The following is a 19,142-nucleotide window of genomic DNA, read 5'->3' as shown; positions in this document are numbered from 1 at the left end:
GCAACAACCTGACATAGTCATCCTCAGGATAATCAAATCTTACGGATAATGTCCCAGACACCACCACCTGTCCCACCAGCAGGACAGACCCAGTAGAGGTGGCAGCATAGTGGTATACAGTTGGGAGGGAATTGCCCTGGGAGTCCTCAACATCGACTCCGGACCCCATAAAGTGGCATCAGGTCAAACATGGCAAGAAAACTTCCTGTCGATTACCACGTACTGCCCTCCCTCAGCTGATGAGTCAGTGAGGGTGGCAAGGGCACAGAATGGGGGGCCTTTGATGTCCATCGCAAAGAGTGGCTTGGTAGCACCACTACTGACCGAGCTGGTCAAGTCATATGACATAACTGCTACACTGGGTCTGCGGCAGGTGGTGAGGGAACCAACAAGAGGGAAAAACATACTTGACTTCATCCTCACCAACCTGCCTGCCGCAGATGCATCTGTCCATGACAGTATCGGTAAGAGTGAACACTGCAGTCATTGTGGAGATGAAGTCCCGCCTTCACATCAAGGATACCCTCCATTGTGTTGCGTGGCACTACCACCATGCTAAATGGGTTAGATTCTGAACAGATCTAGCAACTCAAGACTGGGCATCCATGAGGCGCTGTGGGCCATCAACAGCAGCAGAATTGTATACAACAACAATCTGTAACCTCATGGCCCATCATATCCCCCACTCTACCAGGGGATCAACCCTGGTTCAATGAAGCGTGCAGGAGGGCATGCCAGGCACAGCACCAGGCATACCTAAAAATGAGGTGTCAACCTGGTGAAGCTACAACACAGGACTATTTTCGTGCCAAACAGCAAGTGATACAGCGAAGCGATCCCACAACCAATCAGATTTAAGCTCTGCAGAGGAGGCAGGGCATAGTGATATTGTCACTGGACTATTAATCCAGAAACCCAGGGTAATGCTCTGGGGACACGGGTTCGAATCCCACCACAGCAGATGGTAGAATGTGAATTCAATAAAAATCTGGAATTAAAAGTCTAATGATGACCACAAAACCATTGTTGGTTGTTGTAAAAAACCATCTGGTTCCCTAATGCCCTTTAGGGAAAGAAATCTGTTGTCCTTACCTGGTCTGGCCTAGCCTACATGTGGGTCCAGGCTCACAGCAATGTGGTTGACTCTTAATGCCCTCTGAATAAGGGATGGGCAATAGATGCTGGCCTGGCCAGCGACACCCACATCGTATGAATGAAAAAAAAAGTCCTGCTACATCCAGTCACAAATGATGGTGGACAATTAAACAAGTCACTGGAGTAGGAGAATCACAAACATCCCATCCTCAGTGATGGAAGAGCCCAGCATATCAGTGCTTCTGGCTACAATCTTCAGCCAGAAGTGCCAAGTGGATGATCCATCTCGGCCTCTTCCAGAGGTCCCCAGCATCACAGATGCCAGTCTTCAGCCAATTCAATTCGCTCCACATGATATCAAGAAATGGCTCAAGGCGCTGGATCCTGAAAAGGCTATGGGTCCTGACAATATTCCAGCAATGGTACTGAAGACTTGTGCTCCAGAACTAGCTGCGCCCCTAGCCAAGCTGTTCCAGTGCGGCCACAACACTGGTATCTACCCAGCAATCTGGGAAAGTGCCTAGGTATGTCCTGTACAGAAAAAGCAGGACAAGTCCAATCCGGCCAGTTACCGCCCCATCAGTCTACTCTCCATCATCAGTAAAGTAATGGAAGGGGTCATCAACAGTGCTATCAAGCGGCACTTGCTCAGCAATAACCTGCTCACTGATGCCCAGTTTGGGTTCTGTCAGGCCAGTCAGCTCCTGGCCTTATTACAGCCTTGGTTCAAACATGGACAAAAGAGCTAAACTCCAGAGGTGAGTTGAGAGTGACTGCCCTTGACATCAAGGCCGCATTTGACCGAGTGTGGCATCAAGAAGGCCTAGCAAAACTGGAGTCAATGGAAATCAGGGGGAAAACTCTTCACTGATTGGAGTCATACCTAGCACAAAGGAAGGTGGTTGTAGCTGTTGTAGGTCAGTCATCTCGGCTCCAGGGCATCACTGCATGAGTTCCTCAGGGTAATGTCCTCGGCCCAACCATCTTCTGCTGTTTCATCAATGACCTTCCTTCCATCATAAGGTCAGAAGTAGGGATGTTTGCTGATGTTTGCACAGTGTTCAGCACCATTCGCGACTCCTCAGATACTGAGGCAGTCCATGCCCAAATTCAGCAAGACCTGGACAATATCCAGGCTTGGGCTGGCAAGTGGTAAGTAACATTCGTGCCACGCAAGTGTCAGGCAATGACCATGTCCTGCAAGAGAGAATCCAACCATTGCCCCTTGATGTTCAATGGCTTTAGCATCACTGAATCCCTCACTGTCAACATCCTGGGGGTTACCATTGACCAGAAACTGAACTGGACTAGCTATATAAATAGTGTGGCTACAAGAGCACGTCAGAGGCTAGGAATCCTGTGATGAGCAACTCACCTCCTGACTCCCCAAAGCCTGTCCACCATCTACAAGGCACAAGTCAGGAGTGTGATGGAAAACTCCCCACTTGCCTGGATGAGTGCAGCTCCCACAATACTCAAGAATCTTGACAATATCCAGGACAAAGCAGCCCACTTGATTGGCACCACATCCACAAACATTCATTCTCTCCACCACTGACGCACAGTAACAGCACGGTGTACCATCAACAAGATGGACTACAGGAATTCACCTAGGCTCCTTCGACAGCACCTTTAAAGCCCACGACCACTACCATATAGAAGGACAAGGGTGGCAGATAGATGGGAACACCACAACTTGGAAGTTCCCCTCCAAGTCACTCACCATCCTGACTTGGAAATATATATCCACTCCTTCACTGTCGCTGGGTCAAAATCCTGAAACTCCCTCCCTACACCATGTGGACTGCAGCGGTTCAAGAAGGCAGCTCATCACCACCTTCTCAAGGGAAACTAGGGATGGGCAATAAATGCTGGCCCAGTCAGTGAAGCTCACATCCCATGAAAGAATAAAACAATTAATAAAAAATGAGGCACAATTCTTGGTACCACCTTTAGGAAGGATATCAAGGCACTGGGGAAGGTGCAGAAAAGGTTTCATGGTTCCAGGGATGAGAAAATTCAGTAACAAGGATAGTTTGGTGAAGCCAGAGATGTTCTCTTTAGAGAAGGTTGAGAGGGTATTGAGACAGAGATGTTCAAAATCATGAAGGGTCTCGACAGAATAGATAGGGAGAAACTGCTCCCACTGGGAGAAGGGTCAAAAAAACAGGGAACATTAATCTTTTTGGCAAAAGAAGCAAATGCGATATAAGGAAAATAATCTTTACGCAGCATGATTTAGTCCATTTAGGAAATGGCTGGAACTGTCTTAAATTATTTTACTTAGCATTCAAGTTAAAACAATGGGAAAACAAGCTTAGGTTGACAAGAGAGGGAGCATTCTAATCCATTGAGCCACATTTTTAACTTCTGAGGGTGCTGGTGTGTTATGAATGCAAGGTTTTATAGGATTATTGGGAAAAACCTTCCAAGGAGTGGCAATCACCATCGGAGTGCCTCTCCATTCCTATTTGCTTACTTTGCACCAGAGTTCTGCATTTCTCGCCTGAACTTCTGAACCAGGCCTCCTCAGAAATGTAGAGTGTACCTGTTCTGGGAGCCCCTACTTCATAGGGCAGGGCCATCAGGGGAAGCCAAGCCATGTCCCCTTTTTACTGTACTAGCTGCGATATCCTTATAAGTTTAAAGGTCCGAAAGCCACTTTGAGAAGCTATGAAGAGAAGGTAAGTGTGTAATTGTGAGGGGGTAGAGTATGGTGGCAAGTAGGTGAGTGCAGGGGTAGGGTGGCAGATAAGTTGGTGGGTGAGGAGGTAGGTGGCAGGTGGATGGGTCAGAGGGTAGGATGGAAGGTGAAGGGGTAGGATGGGAGGTAGGTGGGTGAGGGGTAGGGTGGCAGGTAAGTGGGTGAGGAGGTAGGGTGGCAGGTAAGTGGGTGAGGGGATAGCATAGGTCGGGGGTAGTCAAGTGGTCAGGAGGGTATTCATGTTGTCGGGGTTGTGGGGGGGGTGGGGGGGGGGTGGTGTTGTCGGGTCGGGGTGAGGTAGTCTGGTGGTTAGTGGCGAGATAGCCGGGTTGTCTGGTGGAGATTTGTGGGGGGAGCGGGGGGCACGTCAGCAGTATAGTTACCCAAGAGTTAGAACTGATTTTAATCCTTCCAACATTTCTTGGGTAACTATTTAGGTGAGTTGGAACTGCCAAAGTCTCTGACTTTAACTCGGAGCTTCGGAGGGTTCCAGACACTGGGGAATTGCCCATTGGAAGTCAAAACTTCCCGGACAATTCCCATGTTAATGCTTGGGGACTTCTGAGAGGTCCTCCAGTGCATATTGTTGGGCAAGGGGGTAGAGGGGAGGTCCATCTGGGTACCACCACCCAGAGATTGGAAAGTCTGGGCCATTATGTTTTAAACCGTCTCTTTAATTCAAGGTGAAATGGAGGGGAGAGAGTCATGTGATCTGCCATGATTCTGCCCAACAACAAGCTGTTTAGCTTGGTCACTAAGGGGGCAGGAGGGGCCCAGGAGAAGCTCTTGAAACATACATACCATGTTTCACGCCTGAAAACAAAGGCAAGAGCAGCTGGTTAAACAGTCTGTCTCAGTTTCTTTGAGCAGAAAGAGAGGACTTTCAGAAAGACTGGAGCTAGTGTGATCAACAGAGAGAGGGTGCTGCCTTTCTGTGGACTACTAGGCAAAATGAGGAAGGGGACACAGTTTCTAATCGAAGAAACACATCCCTTGACAATCTAAAAACTCCAAAAGATGTGTCCTGGTGTGGCCGGGGAATAGAATTGCCACAAGCGGCCCTTACATTGGTAGTCAGTTCGGGACTTTTCTGAAAACTGACAGAAACGCCTTTTGACAGTCACTTGGTGTTACAACTCACTGAAACAGGGAGAAGTGAACCCGTTGGAAGCTGAGAGTGATGTTCGGCTGGTTCCTGTAAAAATTGCAGTTCTGCAGAGAGCAGAAAAAAGGTTTTTTTTGTCAAAGCTTTTCGTCTTGCACTCATAATTTTTTTTTATTCATTCATGGAATGTGGACTTTATAAGGACAATTTGCAAAAGGAACAACAATTTATACCACATGAAAGGAGAGTGCTGATTGGCTGGCAAGTGGACTCTGATTGGTAGAAGCGTTGCAATGGAGAATGCACCAGTTGATGGTGGCTGACAGTTAACTGCCAAGTATTGTTTGAAATTTAAGCCAGGCAGCTTGATTCTGATGCCCCAGGGCAATGCCTTGACCAATGAACCAACGAATGGCTGTCACTTAATTTGTTTAGCTTAAACAGGTGTAACCTGTTGTGTAACAAAATAGTGTTCCCTTTGCAAATTGTCCTTATGAATGCAAGACGAAAGGCTTCAATAAAAAGTCTCTTATTTCAGCAATACTGAAATATAACAATGGCATGGGGTTCTTAATTGTGTCAAAAACTTAAAAGGTGGGGTATCTTTTTTGTAGTTTAGAGTGCTAGTTGCCTACTAAGTAGTGTTTAGACGATGTTGCTTTTAGTTCGTTTGTTGTAGTAAAGGTCTTAAGATGGTCACTGCGAATTTAAATACGTTTTTATAAGTTATCAGTCTCTACGGGGATCATAACAGGTGCTTCACATGTCTGAGAGATAAAGAGACAAAGAGCAGGGAAGAAAATGAGGATGGAGGAAGAGATGAGAGAAGAGGGAGGCAGGTAGAGATTGAGAAAAAGATGAAGGGAGAAATTAAAGAGGTTTCGTTTGGATCTAGACTAAAGGATCCTATCTTCATGTTCTAGTACAACATTTTATATGTTTAAATTCCTTACAACCTGTTTGAACAGAAATAGGAAGGAAAGTTAATAGAGTTTGCTGTGTTTTAGAAATACATTAATTGCTTTATGTTGCCTACAGTTAAGATTTTCCTCAATAAAAGTAAATGTTGACTTAGAGGAGAGAGCGAGAGGAGGACTCTGGGACAGGCAGTCAGCAGCAGAGGAGTCGGGAATTGAAAAGGAGCGCGAGAGGAGCCAAGAGTTGAAAAGGAGCGCAAGAGGAGTCGGGAGTTGAAGAGGAGCGCGAGAGGAGCCAGGAGTTGAAGAGGAGTGCGAGAGGAGTCAGGAGTTGAAGAGAAGCTGGGAGAGCAGGGGTGACTGAGGGAGTTCAGTGAGGAGGGAACGAGGTGATCCTTTGAGTACCGTGAGTACGGCCGGGTAAGCATTTACTACTTTTATTGCTAAGGTCTTATTTTGTGGTTCATCGTTTGTAGGGGCTATATTCTGTAACAACGAGGTGCAGGGAAGAAGGGCCCAAGAGTAATTGATATTAAGTGCCTTCCAAAGGGTTTAATTTAATTTAATGGGGTAAGTCATTGCAGGAGAGCTCAAAACCGTGGTGTGCTCCTCCTGCTCTATGTGGGAAGCTGGGCACATTTCCAGTGCCCGGGGCGAGCATGTGTGCAGGAAGTGTCTCCAGCTGCAGCTCCTGGAAGCCCGGGTTTTGGAGCTGGAGCAGTGACTGGGGACACTGTTGAGCATCCGCGAGGCAGAGAGTATCTTGGATAGCACGTATAGAAAGGTGGTCACACCGCAGGCTAAGAGTCCACAGGCAGGAAGGGAATGGGTGACCACCAGGTAAAGCAAGAGGACTAGGCAGGCAGTGCAGGAATCTCCTGTGGCTATTCCCCTGCAAAACAGATATATCATTTTGGATACTGTTTGGGGGAATGGCCTCTCAGGAAAAAGCAACAACAGCCAAATTTGTTGCACCACGGTTGGCTCTGCTGCACAGGGGAGGAGTAAAAATTGTGGGAATGCAATAGTTATAGGGGATTCAATTGTAAGGGGAATAGATAGGCGTTTCAGTGGCCGCAAATGAGACTCCAGGATGGTATGTTGCCTCCCTGGTGCTAGGGTCAAGGATGTCTCAGAGCAGCTAGAGGACATTCTGAAGGGGGAGGGTGAACAGCCAGTGGTCGTGGTACACATTGGTACAAACGACATAGGTAAAAAAAGGGATGAGGTCCTAAAAGCAGAATATAGGGAGTTAGGAAGTAAGTTGAAAAGTAGGACCTTAAAGATAGAGATCTCAGGATTACTACCAGTGCCACGTGCCAGTCAGAGTAGAAATAGCAGGATATATCGGATGAATACGTGGCTGAAGAGATGGTGTGAAGGGGAGGGTTTCAGATTCCTGGGGCATCGGGACCGGTTTCGGGGGAGGTGGGACCAGTACAAACTGGACGGGTTACACCTGGGCACGACCGGGACTGATGTCCTAGGGGAAACATTTGCTAGAGTGGTTGGGGAGGGTTTAAAGTAAAATGGCAGGGGGATGGGAACCTATGCAAGGAATCAGAGGAAGGGGAATCAAAGACAAGAACAAAAGACAGAAAACGGAATAAGAAAAGTGATAGTCAGAGAAATCAAGAGCAAGAATCAAACAGGGCCTCAGTGAAAAATAGTGGGAATGGGACAAGTAATGTTAAAAAGACAAGCCTTAAGGCTTTGTGCCTTAACGCGAGGAGCATTCACAATAAAGTGGATGAATTAACCGCGCAAATAGATGTAAACAGGTATGATATAGTCGGGATTACGGAGACATGGCTGCAGGGTGGCCAGGGATGGGAATTGAACCTCCAGGGGTATTCAGTATTTAGGAAGGACAGATAAAAAGGAAAAGGTGGTAGAGTTGCATTGCTGGTTAAAGAGGAAATTAACGCAATAGTGAGGAAAGATATTAGCTCCGATGATGTGGAATCTGTATGGGTAGAGCTGAGAAACACCAAGGGACAAAAAACGTTAGTGGGGATTGTATATAGACCCCCCAAACTGTAGTGGTGATGTTGGAAATGGCATTAAATGGGAAATTAGAGACGCATGTAATAAACGAACATTTGTAATTATGGGTGATTTTAATATGCAGATAGATTGGGCAAATCAAATTAGCAACAATACCGTAGAGGAGGAATTCCTGGAGTGTATACGGGATGTTTTTCTGGACCAATACATTGAGGAACTAACTAGAGAACAGGCCATCCTCGACTTGGTATTGTGCAATGAGAAAGGAATAATTAGCAATCTAGTTGTGCGAGGCCTCTTGGAGATGAGCGACCATAATATGATAGAATTCTTCATCAAGATGGAGAGTGACGTAGTTGATGCTGAGACTTGGGTCCTGAATCTTAATAAAGGAAACTACGATGGTATGAGGCACGAGTTGGCTATGATGGATTGGGGAACGTTACTTAAAGGGATGACGATGGATAGGCAATGGCAAATATTCAAAGAGCGCATGGGTGAACTGCAACAATTGTTTATTCCTGTCTGGCGCAAAAGTAAAACAGGAAAGTTGGCCAAACCATAGCTTACAAGGCAAATTAGAGATTGTATTAGATCTAAGGAAAAGGGATACAAATTGGCCAGAAAAAACAGCAGATGTGAGGATTGGGAGCAGTTTAGAATTCAGCAAAGGAGGATTAAGGGATTGATTAGGAAGGGGGAAATAGAGTACGAGAGTAAGCTTGCAGGGAACATAAAAACTGACAGTAAAAGTTTCTATAGGTATGTGAAGAGAAAAAGATTGGTGAAGACAAATGTAGGTCCCTTACAGTCAGAAACAGGGGAATTTATAATGGGGAACAAAGAAATGGCTGACCAACTAAATACATACTTTGGTTCTGTCTTCACAAAGGAGGACACTAATAGCATACCAGAAATGTTGGGGAACACATGGTTTAGTGAGAGGGAGGAACTGAAAGAAATCAGTATTAGTAGGGAAATGGTGTTGGGGAAATTGATGGGATTGAAGGCCGATAAATCTCCGGGGCCTGATAATCCACATCCCAGAGTACTTAAGGAAGTGGCCCGAGAAATAGTGGATGCATTGGTGGTCATCTTCTGTGATTCTATAGACTCCGGAACAGTTCCTACAGATTAGAGGTAGCTAATGTAACCCCACTATTTAAAAAGGGAGGTAGAGAGAAAACAGAGAATTATAGACCAGTCAGCCTGATGTCGGTAGTGGGGAAAATTCTAGAGTCCATTATAAAAGATTTAATAGCTGAGCACGTGGAAAACAGTGGTAGAATCAGACAGAGTCAGCATGGATTTATGAAAGGGAAATCATGCTTGACAAATCTACTGGAATTTTTCGAGGATGTAACTAGTGGAGTTGATGAGGGGGAGTTAGTGGATGTGGTTTATTTGGACCTTCAGAAGGCTTTCGACAAAGTCCCACATAAGAGATTGACGTGTAAAATTAAAGCGCATGGGATTGGGGGTAGTGTATTGAGATGGATAGAAAACTAGTTGGCAGACAGGAAACAAAGAGTAGGAATAACCAGGTCTTTTTCCGAATGGCAGGCAGTGACTAATGGGGTACCGCAGGGATTGCTGCTGCAACCCCAGTTATTCACAATATATATTAATGATTTAGAGGGAATTAGATGTAATATCTTCAAATTTGCAGATGACACAAAGCTGGGTGAGAGGGTGAGCTGTGAGGAGGATGCAGAGATGCTTCAGTGTGATTTGGACAAGCTGAGTGAGTGGGCAAATGCATGGCAGATGCAGTATAATGTGGATAAATGTGAGGTTATCCATTTTGGTAGCAAAAACAGGAAGGCAGATTATTATCTGAATGGCTATAAATTGAGCGAGGGGAATGTGCAACGAGACCTGGGTGAGCTTGTACACCAGTCACTGAAGGTAAGCATGCAGCTGTAGCAGGTGGTAAAGAAGGCAAATGGTATGTTGGCCTTCATAGCGAGAGGATTCAAGTACAGGAGCAGGGATGTCTTGTTGCAATTATACAGGGCCTTGGTGAGACCACACCTGGAATATTGTGTGCAGTTTTGGTCTCCTTATCTGAGGAAGGATGTTCTTGCTATAGAGGGAGTGCAGCGAAGGTTCACCCGACTGATTCCTGGGATGGCGGGACTGACATATGAGGAGAGATTGAGTCGATTAGGATTATATTCGCTGGAGTTCAGAAGAATGAGGGGGGATCTCATAGAAACCTATAAAATTCTAACAGGACTAGACAGGGTAGATGCAGGAAGAATGCTCCTGATGGTGGGGGAGTCCAGAACCAGGGGTCACAGTCTGAGGATATGGGATAGACCATTTAGGACTGAGATGAGGAGAAATATTTTCACCCAGAGAGTGGTGAGCCTGTGGAATTTGTTAACACAGAAAGTAGTTGAGGCCAAAACATTGTATGCTTTCAAGGAGTTAGATATAGCTCTTGGGGTGAAAGGGGTCAAAGAGTATGGGGAGAAAGCAGGAGCAGGCTATTGAGTTGGACGATCAGCCATGATCATAATGAATGGCGGAGCAGGCTTGAAGTGCCGAATGGCCTACTCGTGCTCCTAGTTTCTATGTTTCTATAGAAGAAGTTAAATGCTTTAAATAACAAGTCAGTTGATGTGAGAGAGATGAAGAGAAGAAAACTGAATATACCTGAAAAGGAATGCGAGGGAAAAAAAATCAAACAATTCTAAATGATAGTTTACTCAATATTTGTATAAATAATCATGGAAAATGCAAGATTTTTATTAATTTTATCCATCCTAATCTATAGCAAATAATATTATTCTAATGCATATTTTTGATCCTGAAAAAATTAACTGTGGAGTATACAATCTTTTTTTTTTATTCGTTCATGCAATGTAGGCATCGCTGGCTAGGCCAGTATTTATTGCCCTTGTTCAGAGGGCATTTAAGAGTCAACCACATTGCTGTGGGTCTGGAGTCACATGTATGCCAGACCAGGTAAGGACGGCAGATTTCCTTCCCTATAGGATATTAGTGAACCAGATGCTGTAATCGATAAATTTTAAATACTACTTTTCTGAAGTATTTTAAATATTAGAACAGTAAGCTAGGGTCAGATATAAAACAGAACAGCATCAGTTTTGGGTTGTCTTGACAGCACAACCATCAATATTTAGTTAAATACATAGTACCAGCAAACCTGATTCCAATATTGGCTAACAGAAATACCTGGAAAAACTCAGCAGGTCTGGCAGCATCGGGGGAGAAGAGCACAGTTGACGTTTCGAGTCCTCATGACCCTTCAACAGAACAGTTGAGTTTTTCCAGGTATTTATGTTTCTGTTTTTGATTTCCAGCTTCCGCAGTTTTTTGTTTTTATCCAATATTGGCTGCCTTTTACACGTTTCTTATTATGACTCCAATTCTAAATATTTTTATTCAGGGGGCCACTTATGTTAGCTAACCTTTGTGCACATTATTTGATTCATCCTATTTACAAAAATCTTAACAATTGGTGCAGAAAATATTTGAGAAACCTATTTTTTTATTCAATGCACCTGACTAGTTGCTTTAATGTAGCTGTGTTCACAACCATTTTTTCATTCGTTTAATCTATGCCCTTTTGCATTATTCTTCACAGTTCATTATGCATTTCTAGTTTAATATCATTTAACATTAATATCATTTACTTATTTAAATATTCTTCCATACATTCTCCAATACAATAAAGTGAAAAGCACCAGTCTCTGTAGGAAACACAATGTCGATATTCCTCTGTCCAGATCAAAGACATTTTCACATGGTTGAAGGTTAGTGGTGGTCCAGGTGGGGACTGAAATATTACTCAGGCAATGGGACAGCTGTCAGCATCACTATGCACTTGTTCCTTCTTTCTCTGCCACTATCTATCTGATTTCAAGCTGCTTTGCAGAAAATACAAGCCCACATTGCTACCAATCGATTGAGTCATTTTATGGAGCTTCGGCAGAGGTAACAGATGCAGTACAAGTTTAAGAAGCTTTCAGTAAAGTTACAATAGGTTTTGCTAGTCTCCTTTCTTCCACAAAAACATATTTGAAAAGAAATGCTGCTGCTGCTTGTAGCTATTCCTACCAGAAGATCTGCTGTCACAGTATGTCACACTCATCTGTCTTTTGACATCCTCACACATCCACTGTAGCTCAACTACGCCTAGGTCAACCATTCTTTCTGCTGCCCTCCATTTTGCTCTCTAGAAGAGATCTCTGTAGCTTTTCAGCTCTGATCACATGGCCGAAATACTGACATTTTCTTTTCTGGGTGTCACTTTTAGAGTTTCTTTCATTTGTCTTATGGTCTGCAAATAGAATTTTTATCATACACCTTAGTATACACATTTCGAAGACCTCTATTTTCTTCCACAGATCTTCAATTATTATCCAAATTTCTGAGGCATACTAGTAAGTGGATATAATGTAGTATCTTATGAATTGTGAAGTGGACTGCACTTGCCAACCGATCAGCACTCCCTTCTCATGCAGTATAAATTTGTTTCCCCTGACATTGGTATTTTCTTGCAAATTATCCTGATGAGTGCAAGCTGAAAAGCTGTGACAAAAAAAGTCTCTTTTCTCAGCAATACTCAAGTTCTGTACTACCAACCGACTATGTCCTGAACTCTTTCACCAGGCAGGCAACACTCCTGCTCTTGGCTGCAGACTACTGTGTCTATCCCCATTGACTATACTGTCCCCTACTACCACTACATTCCTATTAACTCCCCCGCTTGAATGGCTTCCTGTGCTATGGTCAGTTTGCTCATCTGCCCTGCAGCTACTACTTTCAACCATACAGGTTGCAAGAACCTCGAACGTGTTGGACAATTGCAAAGGCTGAGGCTCGTCCACTTCTATCTTCTGGGTCTACATACCTGCCTCACTCACAGTCACACCCTCCTGTCCCTGACCACTGAGCAAATCAGAAGACACTATCCTAAGGGGTGTGGCTGCCTCCTGGTACAAAGTGTCTAGGTAACTTTTCTCCTTCCTAATGCATCGCAGTGCCTGCAGCTTGGCCTCCAGCTCAATGACTCTGAGCTGAAGCTCCTCAAGCCAAGACACTTACTGTAGCTGAGCTTATCTTGGATCACACCGGCGTCAACGAGCTCCCAAATTCTGCAGTCGCAACACGTCACCTGCACTGCCATCCTTATTATGTATTAATTAATTTATTTTCCTAATTATTTTATAATTAATAAACACTGCTACTCCAAATAACCTTTATTACTGCTAGTAAACCTTACTATAACTAATGAAGCCTTACAATTACAAATAAATTATGCGAGATTTGAAGACAAATGAGAAAAATATTCACCAACCAATTATTTACCTGTTTTCTTGTGATGTCATACTTTGATTTCTCTCAAAACGTGGTTGCTCCACTTTGGAATGGATTGGATTGGATAGCTCTTCTAGGTACTGCTGACTATCTTTAGGTCGTCTTTTTGCCTGCTCTTCTAGATGCTTTTATGCAGCACCTTATTGAATGCCTTTTGGAAATCCAAATACACTGGGCAGAATTTTCTGCCTGTCGGGCGGGCAGGCCCGACTCAATATCCGGCGGGCGTGGAGCCGATCCCCGCCGGAGAATCGGGCCCCGCCGCCATTTTACGTGGGCAGGCCAATTAAGGCCCACCCAGCGTGACGTCCGGCAGGAAGAGCTATGCGCTTCCTGTGCGGGTGGGGGGATCCCTAAAAGCGAGAGTGCGCTCTTTCGCGCATGCGCCCGAAAGAGCACACATCTACCTGAGGCAAAGTGCTGCCTCAGGGAGATCGCTTACTTATAAAAATATGAAAAATAGAAAAAAAAACAATTCCCTAACATGTCCCCCTCATGTGACAATGTCACATAAGATGGGACATGTTCATAATTTACATAATAAGTTTATTAAACTTTTTAAAACCCTACATGAAACCTCATGCCGCCGGTGGATGAGATTTCATGTTTTTTCTATTACCTGCCGGGGCTCCTGGCCTGCCCGCCAACCTTAAAGTTGGATGGGCAGGTCCTTTAATTGTATAATTGATCTTGTCAATGGCCTCAATTGGCCATTGACAGGTCGGTGGGCCCGCAGCTGATTTTGCTGTGGGCCCGTCTTCCTGAAAATTTAAATGGGCTGGGATGACGTCGGGAGTTCCGTCCGATGTCATCCTGCGTCATTTTACGTGTCAGCGAGTGGGCCCCGCCCCCTGCTCGCCAACAGCAAAATTCTGCCCACTATATTTACTGGTTCCCCTTTATTCACCCTGCTTATTACATCCTCAAAGAGCTCTAATAAATTTGTCAGTCATTATTTCCTTTTCACAAAGCCATGTTGATTCTGCCTGACTGTATTATGATACTCTAAATGTCCTTCTACTACCTTCTTAATAATGGATTCTAGTATTTTCCCAATAACACGTGTTAGATTAACTAACCTGCTTTCTTCTCCCTCCTTTCTTGAATGGTGGTGTTAAATTTACGGCTTGCAAATCCACTGGGACCTCTTCAGATTCCAGGGTATTTTGGAAGATTGCAACCAATGCAGCCATTTCCTTTAAGACCCTAGGATGTAGGCCATCAGGTCCAGGGGACCTGTCAGCCTTTAGTCCCATTCATTTTCCTTGTACTTTTTCTCTAGCAATCATGATTATTTAAAGTTCTTCCCTCCCTTTTTCCCCCTGATTTTCTACTATTGTTAGGATGATTTTCGTGCCTTTAACTGTGAAAACAGATACAAAATACTTGTTGAAAGTCTCTATCATTTACTTGTTTTCCATTGTTAACTCCCAGTCTCACCCTCTGGCACCAACGCTCATTGTTGTGATTCTTTTCCTTTTTATATACTTATAGAAGCTTTTACTGTCTGTTTTTAAATTTCTTGCCAGTTTTCTCTCATACTCCAGTTTCTCCTCTTAGTTTTTTTTCAATCATCCTTAGCTGGTTTCTAAAATGTTCTCAATGCTCTGCATCCCGCTCATCTTTGTAGCATTGTAAATATTTTTTTTCAATTTGATACCATCCTCAACTTCCTTAGTTAGCCACAGATGGTGCATCCTTCTCATGTACTCTTTCTTTCTCAAATGAATATATTTTTGTTGAGAGTTATGAAATGATCCTTAAATTCCTAGCACTGTTTCTCTACAGCCTTACATTTAAACCTATTTTCTCTGTCCACTTTAGTCAACTCTGTTTGCATGCTCTTTTAATTGTCTTTATTTAAGTTCAAGACACTAGTTTCAGACACACATTGCTCACTCTCAATCCAAATGTGAAGTTTTATCATGTTATGATCACTCTTTCCCTGGGGGATCCTTTACTATGAGGTCATTAGCTAATTCTGTCTCACTACACATTACTAGATCTAAAATAAACTGTTATTTGGTTGGTTCCGGAATGTATTGTTGTAAGAACCTGTCCCAAATACACTCCATGAACTCATACTCCAGGCTACTTTTTGCCAATTTGATTTGTCCAATCTATGTGAAAATTAAAATCTCCTATGATTACTGCAAGCCCCCATTTTTTCTTGATTTATACACTGTCCTACAGTGCTGTCAGGGGGCCTATAAACTACTCCCACCAGTGACTTCTTTGCTATTTCTTATTTCAACCCAAACATTCTATATTTTGATTCTCTGAACCAAGATTATTTCTCACTCCTGTACTGAACTCGTTTTTGATTAACAAAGCTACCCCACCTCCTTTTGCTTTCTTCCTGTCCTTCCAAAATGTCAAATGCCCTTGAATATTCAGGTCCCAGCCATGGTAGCTTTGCAACCTTGTCTCTGTAATGGCTATCACATTGAATATGCACTGGATCTAGACACACTGGTGGAATTTGGAGCAAGGGTCACCGGTACCTACTCCACCACATTTCCACCATACAGCAGGGCCAAATATTTTAGCTCTTGTGTGATCAAATCTTGGATAAGCCCTTGAACGTAACCTTCTGACTTAACCCTCTGTCTCAAAGTAGAAGAAGGAGCTTGAAGTAAATAACTTGAGAAGCATAAGCTCTGATATCACTGCAAGAGTTCCTCAGGGTAGTGTCATAGGCTCAACCACTTCAGCTGCTTCATCAATCAATGACCTTCCTCCATCATAAGATCAGAAGTGGGGATGTTGGCTGATGACTACACAGTGGTCAATACCATTCGCAATTTCTCAAGATACTGAAGCAGTCCGTGTCCACATGCAGCAAGATACGGACAACATTCAGGCTTGGGCTGATAAGTGGCAAGTAACATTTATGCCACTTAGGGGGAGATGGTTGCCTACTGGTAATGTCAATAGAGTAGTAATCCAGAGGTAATCCAGCCCACTGCTCTGGATTCATAGGTTCAAATCCCACCACGGTAGCTGGTGAAATTTAAATTAACAAAAACAATCTGGAATTGAAAGCTAGCCTCAGCAATGGTGACCATGAAACTCATCGATTATCGTGAAAAATAATCATCTGGTTCACTAATGTCCTTTAGGGCATCTGCCATCCTTACCTGGTCTGGTCTAGATGTGACTCCAGCTCCATAGCAATTTGGTTGACTCTGAACTGCCCTTTGAAAGGCTGAGTAAGTCACTCAGTTCAAAGGCAACAAATGCTGGCCTTGCCACATGCCATGAAAGAATAAATTACATAAGTGCCAGGCAATGACTATCTCCAACAAGATAGAATCCAACCATCTCCCTTTGACATTCAACAGCATTACCATTGTTGAATACCTCACCAACAACATCCTGAGAGTTACCATTGACCAGAAAATGAATCGGACCAGCCATTTATTACTATGGTCACAAGGAGGCAGTGAATTCTATGGCAAGTAACTTACCTCCTGTCTCCCCAAAGTCTGTCCAACATCTACAAGACACAAGTACATTGGAATATTACCTACTAGCTTGGATGAGTGTGACTCCAGCAACGCTCAAGGAGCTTGACACATTCCAGGACAAAGCAGTCCACTTGATCAGCATCCTGTCCTTAAACATTCACTTCTTCCACCACAAGTGCACAATAGCAGCTGGGTGTACTATTTAAAAGATGCACAGCAGCAACTCACCAAAGCTCCTTTGACTGTACCTTCCAAACTCACAATCTCTATTACTGGGAAAAATAAGGGCAGCAAATGCATGAGAACACCATCACCTGCAAGTTCCCGTCCAAGCCATTTACCATCCTGACTTGCAGCTATATCATCATTCCTTTATTGTCGCTGGGGCAAAATCCTGGAAACCCTCCTTAACAGCATTGTGGGTATACCTACATCACATGGACTGCAGCGGTTCAAGAAGGCTGCCACCTTCTCGGGGCAATTAGGAATGGGAAGTAAATGTTGGCCTTGCCAGCAGCACCCACATCCTATGAATGAGTTTTTAAAAAGCGATCTGTTTGGCAAATGTGGCACTCATCATTGAATAGTTGCTAGTGTGTGCAAGTTGTGAGATGTAGGATGAGGCTTATAGTAGTGCCAAGCATGAGGATGAGGTGAAACATAAAATGTTAGGTCTGAGGCTTAATTTATAGAGATCATTGGTTGGTGAATAATGGGGTGTGGTGATTGAGCAGTGTCTGAGGCTAGTGGTGCAGTTGGTAGGATATGGCATTTGAAGATGTATTCACTCACCTTGACCACTTATGTGAGGTCACTGAACTACTTGCAGCATTGCATCCAGGTCCTTGGGGCTTAACTCCTGGCATTGGCCTCCACAATTATTTCCTTCCGTTGTCTTTTGAAAGTGTGCCTAGATGGCCTCCTGGTCCCCTGTAGATCCAGAACATCTCTCCTACTTTCCATCTACTCCCCTAAGTTTTCCTGTACAACTTGAGATAACCTTGGAGCTTGCTCTCTCCCCCGTTGTACCAATCTTAATTGTTTCTCAGGTCAGACTCACAATGCACCTCCCTTTGGTACAGGCTTGCTTTAAGCAGTGCAGGCTAATTTTAATTGTTTACAGTTTTGGACCCCTTACTGATGATTGCAGCCAATGGATAGTGCAGTTAGCGCTGGCTGCATTCAGCAATCATTCAAGTGAGCAAGGAGAATGAAGTTGGCGTGCTGTCTACATTAGATTGATTTTCGGGTGCTAACTGCATATAGCAATCCCCAGGCTTATTTTGATTGATTGTCGGGTGCTAACTGCATATAGCAATCCCCAGACTTATTTTCAGGGCTCTCAAATTTGGCTCCCAATGTTTTTTTTGGTTAATTAAAATAACAGGTAATACATGGACTTGTCTGCAATTCAGAAACAGAAGAAATATTTAAAGATTCTGATTTGTTCTCTCTAGCTGTCACCTAGAATATGTCTAGAAAAACGTCATTATTCTCCTAATGTTAGAATTATAGTATAAAGGAGGAATGATACAAATCATTATATGTGGGGCACACATGCTTATGTTTAGAGGCAATTATGGTGAGATTAGCACATCTATTTTAGAGAAATAAGGTGCTTGCTACCTGCTTTATGCTGCCATTAGACATAACAGCACATTACAAAGGTTAAATCATTTAATAAAGTGGCCTCTCAAGAAACAGAAAATAGCAGAAAAATAAATAATTAGAAAAACATTAAAACAGTAAACATTCATGTTGCCGTCAATCATTTGGGTAGTGATCAAATTGCTCTGTTTCATACATTTACATATTTTTGTTTTTTTTTACATATAGAAATATTTAATATATAGATTCAGAAGCAGAAATGTAAGAGTGATCTTTGTAAGAATTTGTCATGTTAAGACCTTTAATTTGATTTGGACATACTAAAAGGCTCAAAAGCAAGCTGATGCTCAAAGCTATGAACAGGGCAGATGCAGGCAGCAACAAAATCGTAGATTTTATTTTAGCCCTCCAACCTTGCACAACTTACTGGAGTTAAGACCTGATTATACTGCTGTTTTACGGTTCACAAGGTCATAGTAAATATGAATAAATGAAAACCTGTGTAAGAACATTTCAGAATAAATTACTGAGTTGGGAGCTCTCATTGTAATAGCTAGATTATCACCCTATGATAAAAAAATGTACAGTTTTGTATTAGTACATACTCCTATCTATGTTATTGCAGAGACTGGGAAAACAAATTATTGCAAAATCATGGTGGATTCATATTTTCAACACAAGTTTTAGCCCAGGAGGACAGCTTTCATATTTAACTGAAGTTTGATTTAACAGCATATAAACCTAATGTTCATATTTCTACCTGCTTGATGGCAACCCAGCCCGTTTAGACTAACAAGTAATTTTTCAAGCTGCTCAATAGAAGAAAAATGGCTGCCACATTCCTTGACTGCTTAGACATTTTGTCTGTGCAGTAGTCTCTCCCT

At 43.4% G+C, this 19,142-nt stretch overlaps 1 protein-coding gene across 1 annotated transcript in view; it reads right to left on the bottom strand.

Annotated features, from left to right (window-relative positions):
* odad2 (outer dynein arm docking complex subunit 2) overlaps nt 1-19,142 on the bottom strand; it is a 388,707-nt gene that overhangs the window by 277,035 nt on the left and 92,530 nt on the right. The window lies entirely within an intron of this gene.

This window comes from Cetorhinus maximus, chromosome 3, assembly GCF_964194155.1.
Source record: "Cetorhinus maximus chromosome 3, sCetMax3.hap1.1, whole genome shotgun sequence".
NCBI lineage: Eukaryota > Metazoa > Chordata > Chondrichthyes > Lamniformes > Cetorhinidae > Cetorhinus > Cetorhinus maximus.
Note: the sequence above shows the minus strand (reverse complement) of the source record. Positions and strands in the feature narration are given on the sequence as shown.